The sequence below is a fragment of the Centruroides sculpturatus genome, unplaced genomic scaffold (assembly GCF_000671375.1).
Source record: "Centruroides sculpturatus isolate CEXI.00-Female unplaced genomic scaffold, Cexi_2.0 scaffold34, whole genome shotgun sequence".
Lineage (NCBI taxonomy): Eukaryota > Metazoa > Arthropoda > Arachnida > Scorpiones > Buthidae > Centruroides > Centruroides sculpturatus.
In genome coordinates this window covers 399,781-419,374 of record NW_019384328.1, presented here as the reverse complement: position 1 = coordinate 419,374, position 19,594 = coordinate 399,781, and positions in this window count along the sequence as shown.

The window sequence follows — 19,594 nt, the reverse complement described above, 5'->3', positions numbered from 1 at the left end:
ATATACTATATATATATATATATATACACATACACACACAATAATATTATCTACGGATATAAAAATATAGCTATATACAATATCTGTCTATAGGTTTCAAATAAGTCTTTGTTATGAATAAATTTAATATTGTATAGTTAAAAATCTTAATAATTTATTTATAAATTAATAAGAAAAATTATAGGGTTTCGATTCTTGTAAGTATTATAAATATGTTAATTTATTTATATTATTATTCTTTTTTTTAATAATTTAAGCATTTTATAATTACACAGAATGTACAGAATTATACGCCTTTTAGAATGTTTTTTTTTTTTTAATTCTGTATAAATATAAAACATAAAAATTAATTTACATAATTAAAGCATAAAATTGACTGTAAAAAATCAAACTTTAATTATATTTTTTTTAGTAATTTCATTTATGTTATATCTACTGATAAGAAGACATGTTCTATGAACATTTACTGTAACAAACAAACCACTACCTGGATATAAAGTATGTATTTTTTTTTATTATTATTTTTTTAACTTACTTTTTTTCCTCTGATAATCATTCTTCGTCCTCCTTTGTGACATAGGAACAGAGATTGAAGTCGGATTTTCTATTTCTCTAGGGACATAGTACTGAAAATGAACTATCTTCTCTCTTCTCTCTTTCACTATCTGTACTTTTCGTTTAGGTAAAAATCCTGTAAACTTTCTTCGAGAAATTCGAATCCTTCAATAATAAAAGAATGATTTAGTCAAAAATAGAAATTTAAAGTAAATGTGAAAAATTTTAATACAGGAAATTGATTTTCCCCCATCTTCTTCTACTTAATTTAAAGCGTTATTTTTAATAATAATATATTTCAAAGCTTTATTTTTTTATTTAAAACTCGTTATAAATATTCTAAGTTAAAAAAAATTAATTTTAATTTTAATTAACTTTTTAAAAATTAATTAAAAATTTAACACTATTAAATTTTTAATTTTATAATCTTTTATCATCACATTCTATAACTTAAAACTGATAAGAAAATAGGAAACTTTGCATATTTTTTTTAAATATAAAATAAAAAAATAATAATAGTAATAAATGGTTTTTTATGCCCGTCATCATTGCCAAAATTTAAATATAAAAATATTTCTTAAAAACAATTTTTTTTTCTTACTTTTCTTTTCTGTATCAAGAAAGACTTTAGGGAAAAAAAAGTAAAGTTATCATAAGTAATAAAATATCCTTTTTATATAATAAAATAAGGAGGAAATATATATATATATATATTATATAAATTTCATTTTTTATTATCCAAAATAATAATTATTATTATACTTAGAAAGTAGAAAGCGTTACGCTGTATTGTGGAAAGATTAGAAGTAGTTCCATTGCAGAATTGCATTAAAAAAATTGCAGGAAAAAAAAAATAAAAAAAATATTGCAAAGCTCTTATCGCCATGCACAGTTTGATCGTTAATGTTGCGTAGTTTCTCGGGTCAGAAGAAACTAAAGAAACAAGAAGTGCTTAATGGATACCTTTCGACAAACTAATTAGTCGCACGCTGACCATATAAAATAGTTGCTCCTATGATAATTCAACTTATGTACTAAATATATCAAGTAGCTATAAATAATTAATTACAATCACTTACTGAACTATCCAATTTTTAAAGTAGAAATTTTATTTTATTTTATTTTATTTTTATTATTTTTTTTTAAATTGATTCAGTCGATTAAGGTGAATAAAACAGATTTCTTCTAATGTGTTCTAGTTAATCGATTTAATTTTTGAAAGAAGATTATCATCAACTTACATCTTTAACTCATATCATTATACCATTTATTTTTTAATTTTTTTTTTTTTGCATATAATTGTGGCTAATGCTCTCTTTTAAAGGTAGTTTACTCTCGAGAACACTTAACTTAATACCTTACTACATTATCTTCTATAGATAGAATTATAAAAAAAAGAATACAATTCATTTTAAATGATAGTCACTCGAGAATAATTTATTTTTTAAAAAAAATAATAAAATAAATTGAAATTATAATGAATCCAGTTAATCTTAATTTCCTTACACACATATATACTAATATTTTTCCAATGTTAAATTTAATAAATTAACTTAAACTTCGAACGTTTATCATGTTTATAGAATAATTTTTGAATATTTAACTTCAATTTAAATGAATTATTAACCCGATTTATACCATAATTTTCGACATATCGAGGTTCGAAAGTATACTACTTTATAAAGTTAATATTTTCTGCTTTATATGTTGGACGATGATAAAACAGTTGGATGAATAAAATTAATACATCATTCGTATCAAGCGGAGTGGAAAATATTAAAAAATACATTATAAAAAATTATGTTGGAAACAATCGAGAACGAAGGGCTATACTCTAGTTTGACCAGCAGTTAAAGTAGAATATTGTTATTTATTGGAAGATTCCCGACTCAACCAACTTGAAGTGATTTATTCATCCCCTAAAGCTATTATACCAAAAACATAGGTGGCTATTTGTCATATCTTATTTATAAACTCTCCAAAAATACAGGTTCTTGTTTTTAAAATAATTCATGTTTACATCCCTCAAGTTTCTAAGAATTTTTATTTATTTTTTCCCCTTTTTCACTGTTCCTTCGCTTGATTTTTTCCTTTATTTTGTTTCGTAGACATAAGGAATTTTTTTTTCAAATTAAATTTAAATAAATTTATATTTTTCTATTGATAAATTTGGATGAAAATTTGTTTATTTTTCCTGTTGATCATCGATAGAAAATATTCCTCGATTATTACTTTTTTTAGAATTAAAGTATAAGTCGATTGTAAAACGAGTAAAATTTACGGACTGTAATTTTTAATCATATTTTTAATTTATTTAATTTAAAATATATGCTCTCGATCTTAAATTAGTAATTGTCTTGCCCCTGTAAAACATACTTTTCCTGACAGCAGCAGAGTCGTGCCGGTCATCTATGTAGCTCCGTTCTGGGTAAAATTTTTGAATTGAAATCACGTGACTTCCGGTCCATACTGGAAATTCGTATGTAGTTCATCGGAACCTCTTTCCGCTAAGCTTTCCATATCTGGTCTCGAATTCCATCCCAACAATGAATTTCTATGGAGAGAAATGCGAATTGTAAATAGAATCATCACGCAAAGATCCTGATGTAGAAAAATTGTAAAAGAATTTTGCGTAAAACCTTCAAAAATTAATTTCTCGAACGATTTTTTCTTGATTTTTTTTAGTCAAATTTGTTCAATTTAATATTATTTTATTTTATTTTTAAGTTTTGTTTGCCTGGAACGGACGATGAAAAAAAAATTGTTTAATCGTGCTGAAATAAGAATTTTAATATATCATAATATTAAAAATTCAAATAAAAATGATTTTTCCAGCTGCATAGAACATAAAATAGTAATGGTTAAACTCTAGAAAATCAAACTTATTTTACGAATAAAGATTTTTATTATATTTAAATTTTACTATTTATAAACTGTATAATTTAATATTTGTTTTACAGTTTAATATCATCTTTAATTTAATAATTATCAGAAATATACGATTAATAAACTCAAAAGTAAATATATTTTTACGAGTTTGTTTCGTTTATCTTTCGTGGAAATTAAATTATCACTTAAAAACAAACTGTAGTTACACAGAAATAAGGCTTTTAAGTTTATATACAGAGTCCTTTACAATTACAGTATAGAATCTTATGAAAGCACAAGGTTTTTAGTCTATAAAATGTTGTCCTTTACAGTTACAGTGTAGAGTCTTATGGAAACACAGAATTGAATTGTACAGAAGCGTTTTTAGTTCATAGAATGTAGTTTTATGTAATTAGAGTCTTATGGAAGCGCAAGATTTAACTATACAGAAAGAAGGTTTTTAGTTCATAGAATGTAGGATCATTTAGTGTATAGAGTCGTATAGAGGAACAAGAGTTAATTATCTAGAAATAACATCTTTAGTTTACAGAATACAGAATTCTGTAGTGTTAGAGTATAGAATCTTATAGAATAACAAGATTAAATTATACAGAAGTAATTGAATTAGTTCTATATAACTAAGTCTCGACTCTGTAGAACTAGACTTAAACATAACTCATCACAATTTTACATTTTAGGAATAAAATCGAATCACCGCAATCTTGAGCTATGTCAAGAGACATAAACACTAAAGAATTATCGTATATTTTTCATTTTAAACAGTAATTTTCATCTTTTTCTAACAAAATTTCACGTTTCCAAGCACACATCTCTTCAAATATTTAACGAACTCGTATAAAAATGGGGATTATATCAAATTATTCTAGGAAACCATACGATTTTTACGCAACACAGGACTTAATTTTTAAAAGAAAGTTTGTAAAGAACACAGAAACGTCTACATTGTAAGAGTCAGCATTGTATATAATAAAAATATACTTCTCTCTTCTTTATCCTATCTTTATTACTTACGATACTAATCAAGTATGTAATTGAAGACAGGAGGCACATTATATTCTAGCTACTTTAGTAATATCGAATACCTCATCTAACCCAGCAGCTGCTTATAATAGAAGATATTCTCTTCTTCTTCTTCTTTTTTTTTTATTTCAAATTGATGAAAGACTGGCGAGTCGTTTCGTAACCTCAGTTCTCTTTTATTACATCATTGGTTTTTATTAAGGCTATTACCTCAATGTTGTCTACGAGGTGTAGCTAAAACTGACATCACCAGATGCTGTTCAAGAGGTTCTAGTACTCGTCATCTCTTCAGATTCCATCAAAGCCACCCTTATTTCCTTTCTTACTGAATGTGATGATCAGTGCTTTACATAACTTAAATTATTATTCTTTTCTGAAGTATTCTGTGTAAAATTCCTTCACTAATATCTTCTTCTTCTTTTTACTCTGATGATAATTTAAATATTTAGTAAAGGTTTGCTAAATTTAGTTTAGATTTATGCGAATTTTATGTGCTAACTTAATATAATCGTTAAGATTTAAATGTTATCTTTCATCCTGTTCTAACGGTTTAGTTAATATGAGTTATCTTAATGATAAATTGTACGATTTTAACACTTATAACAATTTAAAATTACAGATTTTTGAAATAATTAAATATAAATTTCTCTTCCTTTCCTTTATTAATTTATTATGAATCGTAGACAGAAATATTTTCTGAAAGGTTTATAAAATATTCATTTACAGTAGTAGCATATTTATCATTCTTAAGTTATGTTTCATAATAATCAAAGTTTTGTTTCTAGTCTCCTAAATTTAGTTTATTGATATTATAAATGCATTTTATAATATAAATGATCTAAACTTGTATATGTTAAACGAAAAATTTATATAAAATAATCTAAAATAAATTAAGAAATTACATTTAAGAAGTTTGAATTAGCTTCCTTACTATACAAGAATGTAAATTTCTAATTTAAATGAATTAAAATAATAAATTAGATAAATTCTATAAAATTTTCCATTCAAAATATAAGGATAAACTGATTTATAACGTCGAAAAAAAATAAGAAATATGCTTATAAAAATAACTTAACAATGATTAAAATTTTTGAAATATTTAAAAATAAAATTGTATAAATTAATGCTTTATATATATATATATAGAAAAATATAAGACTAAAATTTTATGTTAGAAACTAAATTTCTGTATATCAGTTGGTAAATACTTTCACGCAATGCAGCAATTTATTTATACTTAAGAGAATCAAAAGTGCTAAGTAATCGTAAATTGTTCAATAAATATAAATGTTTCGTCGGTTATATAATCATGAAGATGGAATATAACATAATTATTCATTTAAAGAATTCAAAAATAGACCTATAATTTAAAAAAAAAATCTTATTAAGAGCAATAAATATGGTAAAATCCTTATATTAACATAATTTATTATTTAAAATAACCATGATTAAGGAAGAAATCCAAGGATCGAGAATTGCTCGGTCGGAAGTAAACTTTTCTATGTTCCAAATTTGTAACGAATGATGCTCCTTTTCCTCTTCAAACAATAAATTTAAATGCATGAGGTTCTAAATTGTGGCATCTTACTTGTTATATCTTAAGAAGTATTGTTCAGCTTATGTGTAAATTCGGCTCTGAGTGCGATGTTCATTACATTGTTTACGAATAAAATAAATCTTTTATTGGGCTGCAATTTAAAAAAAAAACTGTAAACCTTATAAATTCTCACTGTCATCTGTTGGTCAGCTTATCCGTCCTTAATATCGAGAACGGTGTTAGATAAATGAAATTCGAGACCAGATATGGAAAGATTAAGGCAGGAGGCCCCGATTAACTATATAAGAACTTCCGGTATAGACCGGAAGTCACGTGATTTCAATTCAAAAATTTCCCTCTCTTAACGGAGTTACACAGATGCCCGGCATAACTCCGTTGTTATCAGGAAAAGTATGATTTACAGGGGCAAAACATTACTAATTTGAGATCGAGAGCATATATTTTAAATTAAATAAATTTTAAATATGGTTAAAAATTACAGCCAGGCATTGCAACGATGTCATAATTTTTTTTCTCGTTTTTTGATTAATTTATTTCAAAAATATCAAAAGGAAAAAAATTAAATAATTTTTTTAATTAATTATTACTAAAAAGTTCTTAAAAATATATAATTATTTTAGAAAAATTAATAATATATTTTACCTTAAAGACGTCAATAAAAAAATGAAGAAATTATACGGTATTTAATGTATTTTCAATCGTTATAATCCACCGTAATTAATTTCGACTTTTTTTTTGTTTAGTTTAATTTTTATTTTTTAAACGACAAAAAAAATACAAAAGGAAAAAAAAGAAGATATTTTACAAAAATCCCAGTTAAGATACGAGATTAAATGATGATCCACCTGCCAATTTTTCTATCTGAACTTTGATGTTTTATCTGTTATAAGTCACCCGACAGAAATTATATCCATCATCTAATTTTTGTCAAATGTGAATGGATAGAAATTTCTTTTTATTGTTGATCATTGAGACGAACTGTTCTCGAATTATTATTGATAGTTACGATTGTCAAACGGCGAATTTAGTGATCTTCAAACAAGAGACAGAAAATTGCAGTTTCGACAACAACTGCTAACATTCTCCTCGGGCAAGAAGAATCGTGTAAGAACAGTTAACTATCAAGTTAAGAACAATTCCTAACAGTTAATTAAAGTACTTCCCCTTATATACTGTATATATATATATATATACANACGGAGCGACTTTCTATGTTAAAAAACTGTACAGTAAAACCTGTGTAAGCCGGATTGTCCTGTACCAAATGTTTTTTTCCTGTTTAACAGGTTTCTATTTTACACTGGTTTCGTTTTGTACAGCCTTAATAACATATATAACCTTATAATATATATATTTTTTTTTACCTCTAAATTTGAGGCATGTTTCATATTTCTATAGTAAATTAATAATTATATTTTTATATTAAAGTAAGCAGAAAAATACTGGAGAAGAATATTGCAAGCTTCTTATTTCTAGAAATCTTTTATCGATCGAATTTCTGTCTGAAGAATTGTTCCTGCTTCTGCTAAAAAATACTATCCTGAATGTAATTAAGTTATTGGGAAGGAAAAGCTAATTCTGATTACTCTGATAAGGAAATAAATTTTCTGCTTGTTTCCAAAAAGTAAACGTTCATTCGTCTTGCTTCTAATTATCTTTCAATAGCTAAAATTTAAGAACATTTCTTTTAATTATATTTGAGAGATGAAAAGAAAACTTATTGTAATATTTAGAGAGTTTTGTAAACAATATATTAATTTTGATCATTTTATGTTTCTACTTAAAATTAATTTCTTTCTTATTAGAGATTTTGTAAAAGATTAATCGGTTTTTTTTCTCCTCTCCTTTTAATTCGTGCATGTACTTTGTATTCTAGATGATGCATATATATATAGAAGCCTGCTGATGAAGCTGATGCGGATGGGACGTTGTTCCTCAGCATCATGATGGATTTTATGTAAAGTGATCTATGCAAAAAAGCTACCGATTATCATTGATATCACGTAAATGTTGGAAAAAATTCTTACAATTTTTAAGTATATGAGTTGAATATTCCATTAAATATATTATTTAATCTGTTAATTTTAATAAAGAATATCGTTGCTGATGTATAGAGCAATACAAACATTAAGTACATTAATAAAATAGTAACAATACAAAAAAAAACTAAACTTTAAAATTTAAAAAATAGAAACACATTAATTTTTTTAGTTAATTTAGGTATTCATCAGTTATATTTAAATTTTAATTAAGAATTTATGATAATTAATTAATGAAATTATAATATTAAGAATCCAGATATATTTTACCCGATTAACATTATTATTATTATTGCCAAATTGGTAATTATTTTGACCACATCATTGACTAAAACCTGCTCATTAACAAATTAATACTAACTTTGCCATTCATAATGTGAAATGCATCATTATCATCATGGCAATCTTCAATACAATCTAACACCATTTTAATTATCACAACCGACTAACATATAAACACTCGATTAAACATAAACGTTCATTAAGCCCATTCAATTTAATCTACTAGAATAGTTCTTTCATTAATTTTAAAGAAATTAAAATCCAATTTTTCTTACTTTTTTTTTTAAATTCTATTTTCAAGATATAGAAGACGGTATCAACATTGACATCTTAAATAGTATTTGAGGACCACCATTGNAATCGGTTTTTTTTCTCCTCTCCTTTTAATTCGTGCATGTACTTTGTATTCTAGATGATGCATATATATATAGAAGCCTGCTGATGAAGCTGATGCGGATGGGACGTTGTTCCTCAGCATCATGATGGATTTTATGTAAAGTGATCTATGCAAAAAAGCTACCGATTATCATTGATATCACGTAAATGTTGGAAAAAATTCTTACAATTTTTAAGTATATGAGTTGAATATTCCATTAAATATATTATTTAATCTGTTAATTTTAATAAAGAATATCGTTGCTGATGTATAGAGCAATACAAACATTAAGTACATTAATAAAATAGTAACAATACAAAAAAAAACTAAACTTTAAAATTTAAAAAATAGAAACACATTAATTTTTTTAGTTAATTTAGGTATTCATCAGTTATATTTAAATTTTAATTAAGAATTTATGATAATTAATTAATGAAATTATAATATTAAGAATCCAGATATATTTTACCCGATTAACATTATTATTATTATTGCCAAATTGGTAATTATTTTGACCACATCATTGACTAAAACCTGCTCATTAACAAATTAATACTAACTTTGCCATTCATAATGTGAAATGCATCATTATCATCATGGCAATCTTCAATACAATCTAACACCATTTTAATTATCACAACCGACTAACATATAAACACTCGATTAAACATAAACGTTCATTAAGCCCATTCAATTTAATCTACTAGAATAGTTCTTTCATTAATTTTAAAGAAATTAAAATCCAATTTTTCTTACTTTTTTTTTTAAATTCTATTTTCAAGATATAGAAGACGGTATCAACATTGACATCTTAAATAGTATTTGAGGACCACCATTGCCTTAAGCCACGTGGCATCATTTTAACCAGATTTTCCATTGGGAGAGCAGATCATGCCAATTTTTCTCCATTGATAAGTTCTTCAGCCTGACAAGAATATTATTTTTTACCAAGAAATAAATAAAATAAAATAATTCAAAACTTGTTTTTTTTAATCTTCTAATTTAATTTTTATTATATTTAAAATATAATTACTGACAGAACGATACTCTGTAAAGGAACTGTTTACAGTTAAAGTATATACAAATGTATGAATATAATTTAATTAATTTGATTAAAAACAAGTTTAAAAATCTAAAAATAAATAAAAGAGAATTTTTTTTAAAAAAAAACCTTTACTAATATATTTAATATAAGAGAAAACATAAAGAAAAATCTTTACACAGACGAATGAACAAGATGAAAAATAATGATATTTCACTTTAAACTTCATCATTATTCGAACGGATATATTCAAACTTATATATAATATTTTCTCCTTTTCTTTTCCATTTTCGCTAATTCATATTCAAGTCAAAATTTTATGAAAATACTTTGGAAAAAATTGCAAGACAAGAAAAAAAATTTATAGTCAAATTTTTGCGAGTGTTTAAAACAAAATGATCCACAAGTCAAGAAGTATCTGTATTCAACAGCCAATCAACGTTCTCTGGAGAGTGAAGCAAACATAAATAACCATACAAAGCACCCTCATTATCTTATCTACAACATTGTTCAGATTACTATTGATGCATTTTTGCTACGCAAACAGGATATTGAAGATCTCTTTAGTATGCAGCTATTCAGATGTAACTTTTTTACCATCCCTTTTCTAAATCTTCAAATGCAAATTCCTTTTTTTTATACTTTCTTGAAATATTTTTCTTGATATTCATTTAACTGATTGAAGAGTTGATAGTTTCCTCTTTTTTTTCTAATTTTATAAAAAAAAAATCTTTTTTTATAAATATATAATTACAATTTATACCGTTTAATTTTATTAAATTCTTTACTAAATTTTTTTAAATTGGTAAAGAATTTAAATATTCGTTTCATAAAATGAAACTTTTATAGATACTTTTAAAGTATTAAAAAATAAAAATTATTAATTAATTTATTAAATTTTAAACCATTTTTTTTGTCTTTGGCTGAATAAAGTGATTAAATGTTTAGTTCGATAGCGTGCATTGTATCCTCATTAAACATATTCTTATTTTAATAATACTCCGTGAAAGAGATCCGCTTAATTATCCAATCACGTTCTTAATTAATTACACAGTTAAATTATTATTTTATCATTTAATTTAAGACTTTAAAAGTCGTCTAACAACTTTAACAATTCGGATATTAACACATCCAAAAATTTTAAAAATATAAAAAAAATAGAGAATAAAAAGTGATATATATATATATGAAAAATGTCTTTTTGTTTTTTTATTTTATTTTATTTTATTTTATTTGTTGTATTCTTTTATGAAAAGTTATTCCTTCTGAAGACCACTCTCCAAAATTAGATTTATTTTTAATGTTTTCGATCAATCGATTCATATTCTAAGAATTCTCCAACAGCTATATCAAATGTTCAATGTTTCGATTAAACTTTTAGTAACTTTCTAAGGGATAAAGAAATGAAAATAAAATATAAAAAAATATATATAAAAGAGAAAAAATTGTACAAGAAAAGAATCTAGATGAGAAAGCAGACAAAAATCTGAAATACTTTCCTTAGTTTTTATATATATATATATAGGCCTATATAACCTATTTTTTTAATTTTAGAATATATTTTTAGTTTTAGAAAGTTATAAAATATATATATATATAACTGGAAATCTCTAGCGTAATAAGGCACTTTTCTTTGTAGGGTCGAACAAACAGGAAAATAAGACACGATCAAAGAGGACAAAGTTGTCGAGGTCGTCGCTATAGGATTCTAGGAGTGTAGCCTATGTTAAATCGATGACCAGCACAGACTGCGGTCTTCCTTCTTGCTATAAGACTACTGAAGCCATCGATAAAATACTCTGGTCAGTCGAAAGGGATATAAATCTCCTAGGAGTTGATTGTCTTACTGAATTCTGTGTTTTTTTTTCTTTTCTTTTCCTATTAAACTTTATCTATGTAGCAAAGTACAACTTCACTCGAAGAGCACCACAACGTAAAATAATGGTACAATTTCCAAATAATATACGGTGTATATATATCTAAAAGTAAAGAAAAAACTCTCGTGGACTTTAAGTTGACAATAAACAACAGTTCCTGTGTGTGACGTGTTTGAATTTTTTATCTCTCTACCTTATAAATTTATATCTTTAAGTATTAAAGTCTACTTGAATTTATTTTTGTTTTAGATTTTAATACTCGAACTACCGTTGAATTATTTTAAATTTTATATGTTTTTAATATTTAATAAATAATAAATTAAAATAAGAAAATTAATTTTATTAAATTATGTTTTATTTATTGCTATGACATTATTTTATGTTATGTTAATACTATATTTATTATTTTATGGTATATTCAGAGCTGAAATTAGGAGTTGTTGTAGCCTTAAACTATAACATATAATAGGTCCTTTTCCTATATGAAATAATGATACTGTATATTTAAAAACATGAGGCCTTAAACTATAGCCTATAGACTCATAATGCGAGGCCCTAAGCTGCAGCTTAGGGCCACGCATTATGAGTCTACTAACGAACTAAACGAGACTACTGACCTGTAATTCCTTACAACTTCGGCACTATATACTGACAAATCGAACTAGTTTTTTACATATAATTGCATTTAAAACACTACGTTTAATGTATTTAAATCGATTTAAACTGATAATTAGTTCAATTTTTATTATTATTTTAATTTTTTTTAAGTTTTTCAATGAAGTGATTTGAAGTAAAGACAGTAGTGAAGGAAGTTTTCCCAAGTCTGCAATATCGTAACAACAGATTGCCTCAATTGCCTCTCCGTTTATTGTTTTAGGCTCGGTGTATAAAGCAATTTGAATGTCAAATAGGAATGGGAACGTACATCCAACCATGTAGACAAAGTCTTGACGGTGTTCTCCTAAGAAGATCATGGGAGCAATAACGTTACACGCTTTAAAAAAATAAGAACTTACATAAATATTTATCAATAGATGTCACCAGGAGAAGTAGAAACTCTTTTTTTTAAGTATAAAAAAAAAGAAAAAATTATACCTTATACAAATATTACAAATCTATTTTAAATTTTAAATAACTTAATATTAAATAAATATACGGTAAAACCCGTGTAAACTGGAATCGCTCGGTACCGAATATATTTCCCCCCCCCCGGTTTGGCAGGTTTCCGTTTTAAACGGGTTCTTTTCTAATGTAGAATTGTTCCGTTTTAGACAGGTTTAACTGTAACTTGTATATCTTATATAGAATTACTCAGTAAACTGATTACATTAAATATAATATTTTAATTTATTTAAAATTATAATAAATTGTATTTAACTCTTGAATTTTTATTAATTAGAAATATAAATTTCTTTTTTAATATTTTTTTTTGGCCTTTCGAAATTTATGTTAAACATAATAGATATTGAATAAATATTAAAATCTACTTATTAGGTTACATATTGCTTTAATCATTTATTTACTTATTAAAATATTCAAGTTATATCATTATATTTCTTCGAATGATAAATCAATATATTTAAAAATCAATACAGGAGTCATTAACAGTAACAATATTAATCATATAAATCATGACAGCTTGCGTGATTATAATTTTATTTCTAATTATGTTTTCTTATGTCCGATAAAATTACATTATTGATTAACTTTCTGTAATTTATAGTCCTTGAATAATTTTCCCATCAATCGATTATCATTCAAGCAATTTGTAATCGTAATAGTTGTTAAAATATATATATATACATACATACTGTATACGCTAAGGGTTTAATATACAAATATAGACAAAACCTGTCTAAAACGGACACCCTATAAGATGGAACCTGCTTAAACCGGCCTTTTACAAAATAGAAACCTCTTCTAATACTTAAAACAGAACAATTTCCTATGTAAAATGTTATTTTTTAAAAAAATCTGTAAGATGAAGAATTGTTGGGAACAATTATGTAACGTAACCTGTGTAAAGCGGAATTTTTCGGCGTAACAGTAATTAATTCTGTAATTAATATTGCACTTTTCGTTTTCTGGAAAGTAACAATAAGTAGTAATAACATCTTCACCCCCATCATAAATACATAAATCTGTATAAAGCGGAACCTGTCAAAAACGGAAAATTCTAACCGTTTTAATACAGGACATAAGAAAGAAAATGTATATATTAATTTTTCTATTAGTAAAATGGAGGATAGTAGTATAATCTACTAAACAAATAAGCCTTAATTGGTTCAATATGCTGTTGAAAAGAAAAATCTTTTGAATATCTCTCAGAGGAGAGATTAAAAGAATTTATAAGGAAATCAACATAAACAATGTTAAAGTATAACAATTTTCTTTTGATAATTTTCCTAATTTTCTCATATAAGTGCAATACAAACAAAAGAAAATTAAATTAAATTTCTTGTATAAATTTCATACATTTCCTTCGCTTTACTTATGATAATTATCATTTCTACACATAAATATATATATATAAAAGTCCATTTAATAATATTGAATATGAAGAATTTTCTATAGAATTTTTTAAAATATTAATGAGAATTTTATCCGTTTTTTTTTTAAATATATTTTTATACTAATTTGAATAATTTAAAAAGATTTTAAAACGTGTTTTATTTCATGAAATTAATTATATATTACATTTAATTAAAAATTAAATAATAAACCAAGAAAGTGAAAAATGTTAAGTATTAAACTGTGTTGATAACATGTGAGAATTCCTTTGATGTAGGATATTTATTCTCTAATTTAGAGCTGTTGGGAAAGTAATCTAAAGGATAAATACAGTAGAACATTAATTGTCCGAACATCGATTATCTAAACGATCATTCAATCCAATGAGAAAACTGCCAATATCTCACATACACAAATGAAAACTTCTCTTTTCAACTATTAAAACTTTTCTAAGTCTACTATCAAAAATATATTTTAAATTATTTTGTAATATATTGTCGCTTTATTATACAGAAATATTAAACTTTTTAATTTCTTTTATATGGCAAAAGTAATAATAAATTACAGTGAAAAATATAAAATAAAATGGAATTAATATTCTTAATAATTGACATAATAAAAATATCATTTATCTTTTATTCCTTGATTTTTTTTTCTTTTATTCATTACTTATTCTTTGATATTTTTTATTATTTTCTATTCCTTGTTTATTTATTGTTTGATATTTTCTTGATTATTTTCTATTATTTCTTTGACTTTTTTNTTTCTAATTTTATAAAAAAAAAATCTTTTTTTATAAATATATAATTACAATTTATACCGTTTAATTTTATTAAATTCTTTACTAAATTTTTTTAAATTGGTAAAGAATTTAAATATTCGTTTCATAAAATGAAACTTTTATAGATACTTTTAAAGTATTAAAAAATAAAAATTATTAATTAATTTATTAAATTTTAAACCATTTTTTTTGTCTTTGGCTGAATAAAGTGATTAAATGTTTAGTTCGATAGCGTGCATTGTATCCTCATTAAACATATTCTTATTTTAATAATACTCCGTGAAAGAGATCCGCTTAATTATCCAATCACGTTCTTAATTAATTACACAGTTAAATTATTATTTTATCATTTAATTTAAGACTTTAAAAGTCGTCTAACAACTTTAACAATTCGGATATTAACACATCCAAAAATTTTAAAAATATAAAAAAAATAGAGAATAAAAAGTGATATATATATATATGAAAAATGTCTTTTTGTTTTTTTATTTTATTTTATTTTATTTTATTTGTTGTATTCTTTTATGAAAAGTTATTCCTTCTGAAGACCACTCTCCAAAATTAGATTTATTTTTAATGTTTTCGATCAATCGATTCATATTCTAAGAATTCTCCAACAGCTATATCAAATGTTCAATGTTTCGATTAAACTTTTAGTAACTTTCTAAGGGATAAAGAAATGAAAATAAAATATAAAAAAATATATATAAAAGAGAAAAAATTGTACAAGAAAAGAATCTAGATGAGAAAGCAGACAAAAATCTGAAATACTTTCCTTAGTTTTTATATATATATATATAGGCCTATATAACCTATTTTTTTAATTTTAGAATATATTTTTAGTTTTAGAAAGTTATAAAATATATATATATATAACTGGAAATCTCTAGCGTAATAAGGCACTTTTCTTTGTAGGGTCGAACAAACAGGAAAATAAGACACGATCAAAGAGGACAAAGTTGTCGAGGTCGTCGCTATAGGATTCTAGGAGTGTAGCCTATGTTAAATCGATGACCAGCACAGACTGCGGTCTTCCTTCTTGCTATAAGACTACTGAAGCCATCGATAAAATACTCTGGTCAGTCGAAAGGGATATAAATCTCCTAGGAGTTGATTGTCTTACTGAATTCTGTGTTTTTTTTTCTTTTCTTTTCCTATTAAACTTTATCTATGTAGCAAAGTACAACTTCACTCGAAGAGCACCACAACGTAAAATAATGGTACAATTTCCAAATAATATACGGTGTATATATATCTAAAAGTAAAGAAAAAACTCTCGTGGACTTTAAGTTGACAATAAACAACAGTTCCTGTGTGTGACGTGTTTGAATTTTTTATCTCTCTACCTTATAAATTTATATCTTTAAGTATTAAAGTCTACTTGAATTTATTTTTGTTTTAGATTTTAATACTCGAACTACCGTTGAATTATTTTAAATTTTATATGTTTTTAATATTTAATAAATAATAAATTAAAATAAGAAAATTAATTTTATTAAATTATGTTTTATTTATTGCTATGACATTATTTTATGTTATGTTAATACTATATTTATTATTTTATGGTATATTCAGAGCTGAAATTAGGAGTTGTTGTAGCCTTAAACTATAACATATAATAGGTCCTTTTCCTATATGAAATAATGATACTGTATATTTAAAAACATGAGGCCTTAAACTATAGCCTATAGACTCATAATGCGAGGCCCTAAGCTGCAGCTTAGGGCCACGCATTATGAGTCTACTAACGAACTAAACGAGACTACTGACCTGAAATTCCTTACAACTTCGGCACTATATACTGACAAATCGAACTAGTTTTTTACATATAATTGCATTTAAAACACTACGTTTAATGTATTTAAATCGATTTAAACTGATAATTAGTTCAATTTTTATTATTATTTTAATTTTTTTTAAGTTTTTCAATGAAGTGATTTGAAGTAAAGACAGTAGTGAAGGAAGTTTTCCCAAGTCTGCAATATCGTAACAACAGATTGCCTCAATTGCCTCTCCGTTTATTGTTTTAGGCTCGGTGTATAAAGCAATTTGAATGTCAAATAGGAATGGGAACGTACATCCAACCATGTAGACAAAGTCTTGACGGTGTTCTCCTAAGAAGATCATGGGAGCAATAACGTTACACGCTTTAAAAAAATAAGAACTTACATAAATATTTATCAATAGATGTCACCAGGAGAAGTAGAAACTCTTTTTTTTAAGTATAAAAAAAAAGAAAAAATTATACCTTATACAAATATTACAAATCTATTTTAAATTTTAAATAACTTAATATTAAATAAATATACGGTAAAACCCGTGTAAACTGGAATCGCTCGGTACCGAATATATTTCCCCCCCCCCGGTTTGGCAGGTTTCCGTTTTAAACGGGTTCTTTTCTAATGTAGAATTGTTCCGTTTTAGACAGGTTTAACTGTAACTTGTATATCTTATATAGAATTACTCAGTAAACTGATTACATTAAATATAATATTTTAATTTATTTAAAATTATAATAAATTGTATTTAACTCTTGAATTTTTATTAATTAGAAATATAAATTTCTTTTTTAATATTTTTTTTTGGCCTTTCGAAATTTATGTTAAACATAATAGATATTGAATAAATATTAAAATCTACTTATTAGGTTACATATTGCTTTAATCATTTATTTACTTATTAAAATATTCAAGTTATATCATTATATTTCTTCGAATGATAAATCAATATATTTAAAAATCAATACAGGAGTCATTAACAGTAACAATATTAATCATATAAATCATGACAGCTTGCGTGATTATAATTTTATTTCTAATTATGTTTTCTTATGTCCGATAAAATTACATTATTGATTAACTTTCTGTAATTTATAGTCCTTGAATAATTTTCCCATCAATCGATTATCATTCAAGCAATTTGTAATCGTAATAGTTGTTAAAATATATATATATACATACATACTGTATACGCTAAGGGTTTAATATACAAATATAGACAAAACCTGTCTAAAACGGACACCCTATAAGATGGAACCTGCTTAAACCGGCCTTTTACAAAATAGAAACCTCTTCTAATACTTAAAACAGAACAATTTCCTATGTAAAATGTTATTTTTTAAAAAAATCTGTAAGATGAAGAATTGTTGGGAACAATTATGTAACGTAACCTGTGTAAAGCGGAATTTTTCGGCGTAACAGTAATTAATTCTGTAATTAATATTGCACTTTTCGTTTTCTGGAAAGTAACAATAAGTAGTAATAACATCTTCACCCCCATCATAAATACATAAATCTGTATAAAGCGGAACCTGTCAAAAACGGAAAATTCTAACCGTTTTAATACAGGACATAAGAAAGAAAATGTATATATTAATTTTTCTATTAGTAAAATGGAGGATAGTAGTATAATCTACTAAACAAATAAGCCTTAATTGGTTCAATATGCTGTTGAAAAGAAAAATCTTTTGAATATCTCTCAGAGGAGAGATTAAAAGAATTTATAAGGAAATCAACATAAACAATGTTAAAGTATAACAATTTTCTTTTGATAATTTTCCTAATTTTCTCATATAAGTGCAATACAAACAAAAGAAAATTAAATTAAATTTCTTGTATAAATTTCATACATTTCCTTCGCTTTACTTATGATAATTATCATTTCTACACATAAATATATATATATATATATATATATATATACAATTTTACAGTTGATTCAATTAGATATGAATCTAAACAAAAGAGAAAATTAATTTTAATCGTCTAGTCAATAGATAAAGAATTAGCATATGTATTTTAAAATGATGGAATTATCAATTTGAATCTAGTTGTATGAAAGAGAAAGAGCAACTATAGAAATGAATTACAACATTCTCCTACAAAACGATGCTTCAGCAATTATGAAATACGTTCGAAAAGTTTTCGTGTAACAGCAGCAACACACTCAAAATTTCGACCGTAAATTTCTCAGTTCTCGGTTCTCTTAATGGCTCGTAACAGTGTTTACTGGTATCGGTTATGTCGTTGTTCCTATCTGGTTTGCTGCAGATACAGTCAGTTAGCTTTTCAATGTTGAAAATTAAAGCACAGCTCGTAACTGGTGACGTTGTTACGCTTGTTACTTGATGAATTGATATAATATTTCGACGATAGTTCTTTAAAATTTATAATAGTAAAATAAATATCTTGAAATCATTTCAATTTTGAATATTATTTTACGCTTCTAAATAACGTTTCTAATGTTGGTAAGTAAGCTCTTTAATATCATTACCTACGAGATATTTGTTATAATTACGATTATACGTCGTTAATTCTAGTCATAATATTATACATCATGTCAATATGGTAATTTATTTTCCAAATTTTAATTTATATTAACTTATAAATTAATTTTTTTATATATAACTCGAGAGCAAAAACATCTCGAGTTATATACTAGAGAAGGATCGATAGATTTTTTTTGTTATAAGCAAATAAAAAGTAATAAAATTATTAAATAATTTAAATAAATAAACTTTACAAATATATAATTTAAAGAATTAATTAATCAAATTAATTATTTCTTGCATATTTAAATATTGTTAACGGTGCGCATTATACTCGATTTAACGTGTTATTTTTATATTTAAATAAATTAAAATGTTAAAAATATATATTTTTTTT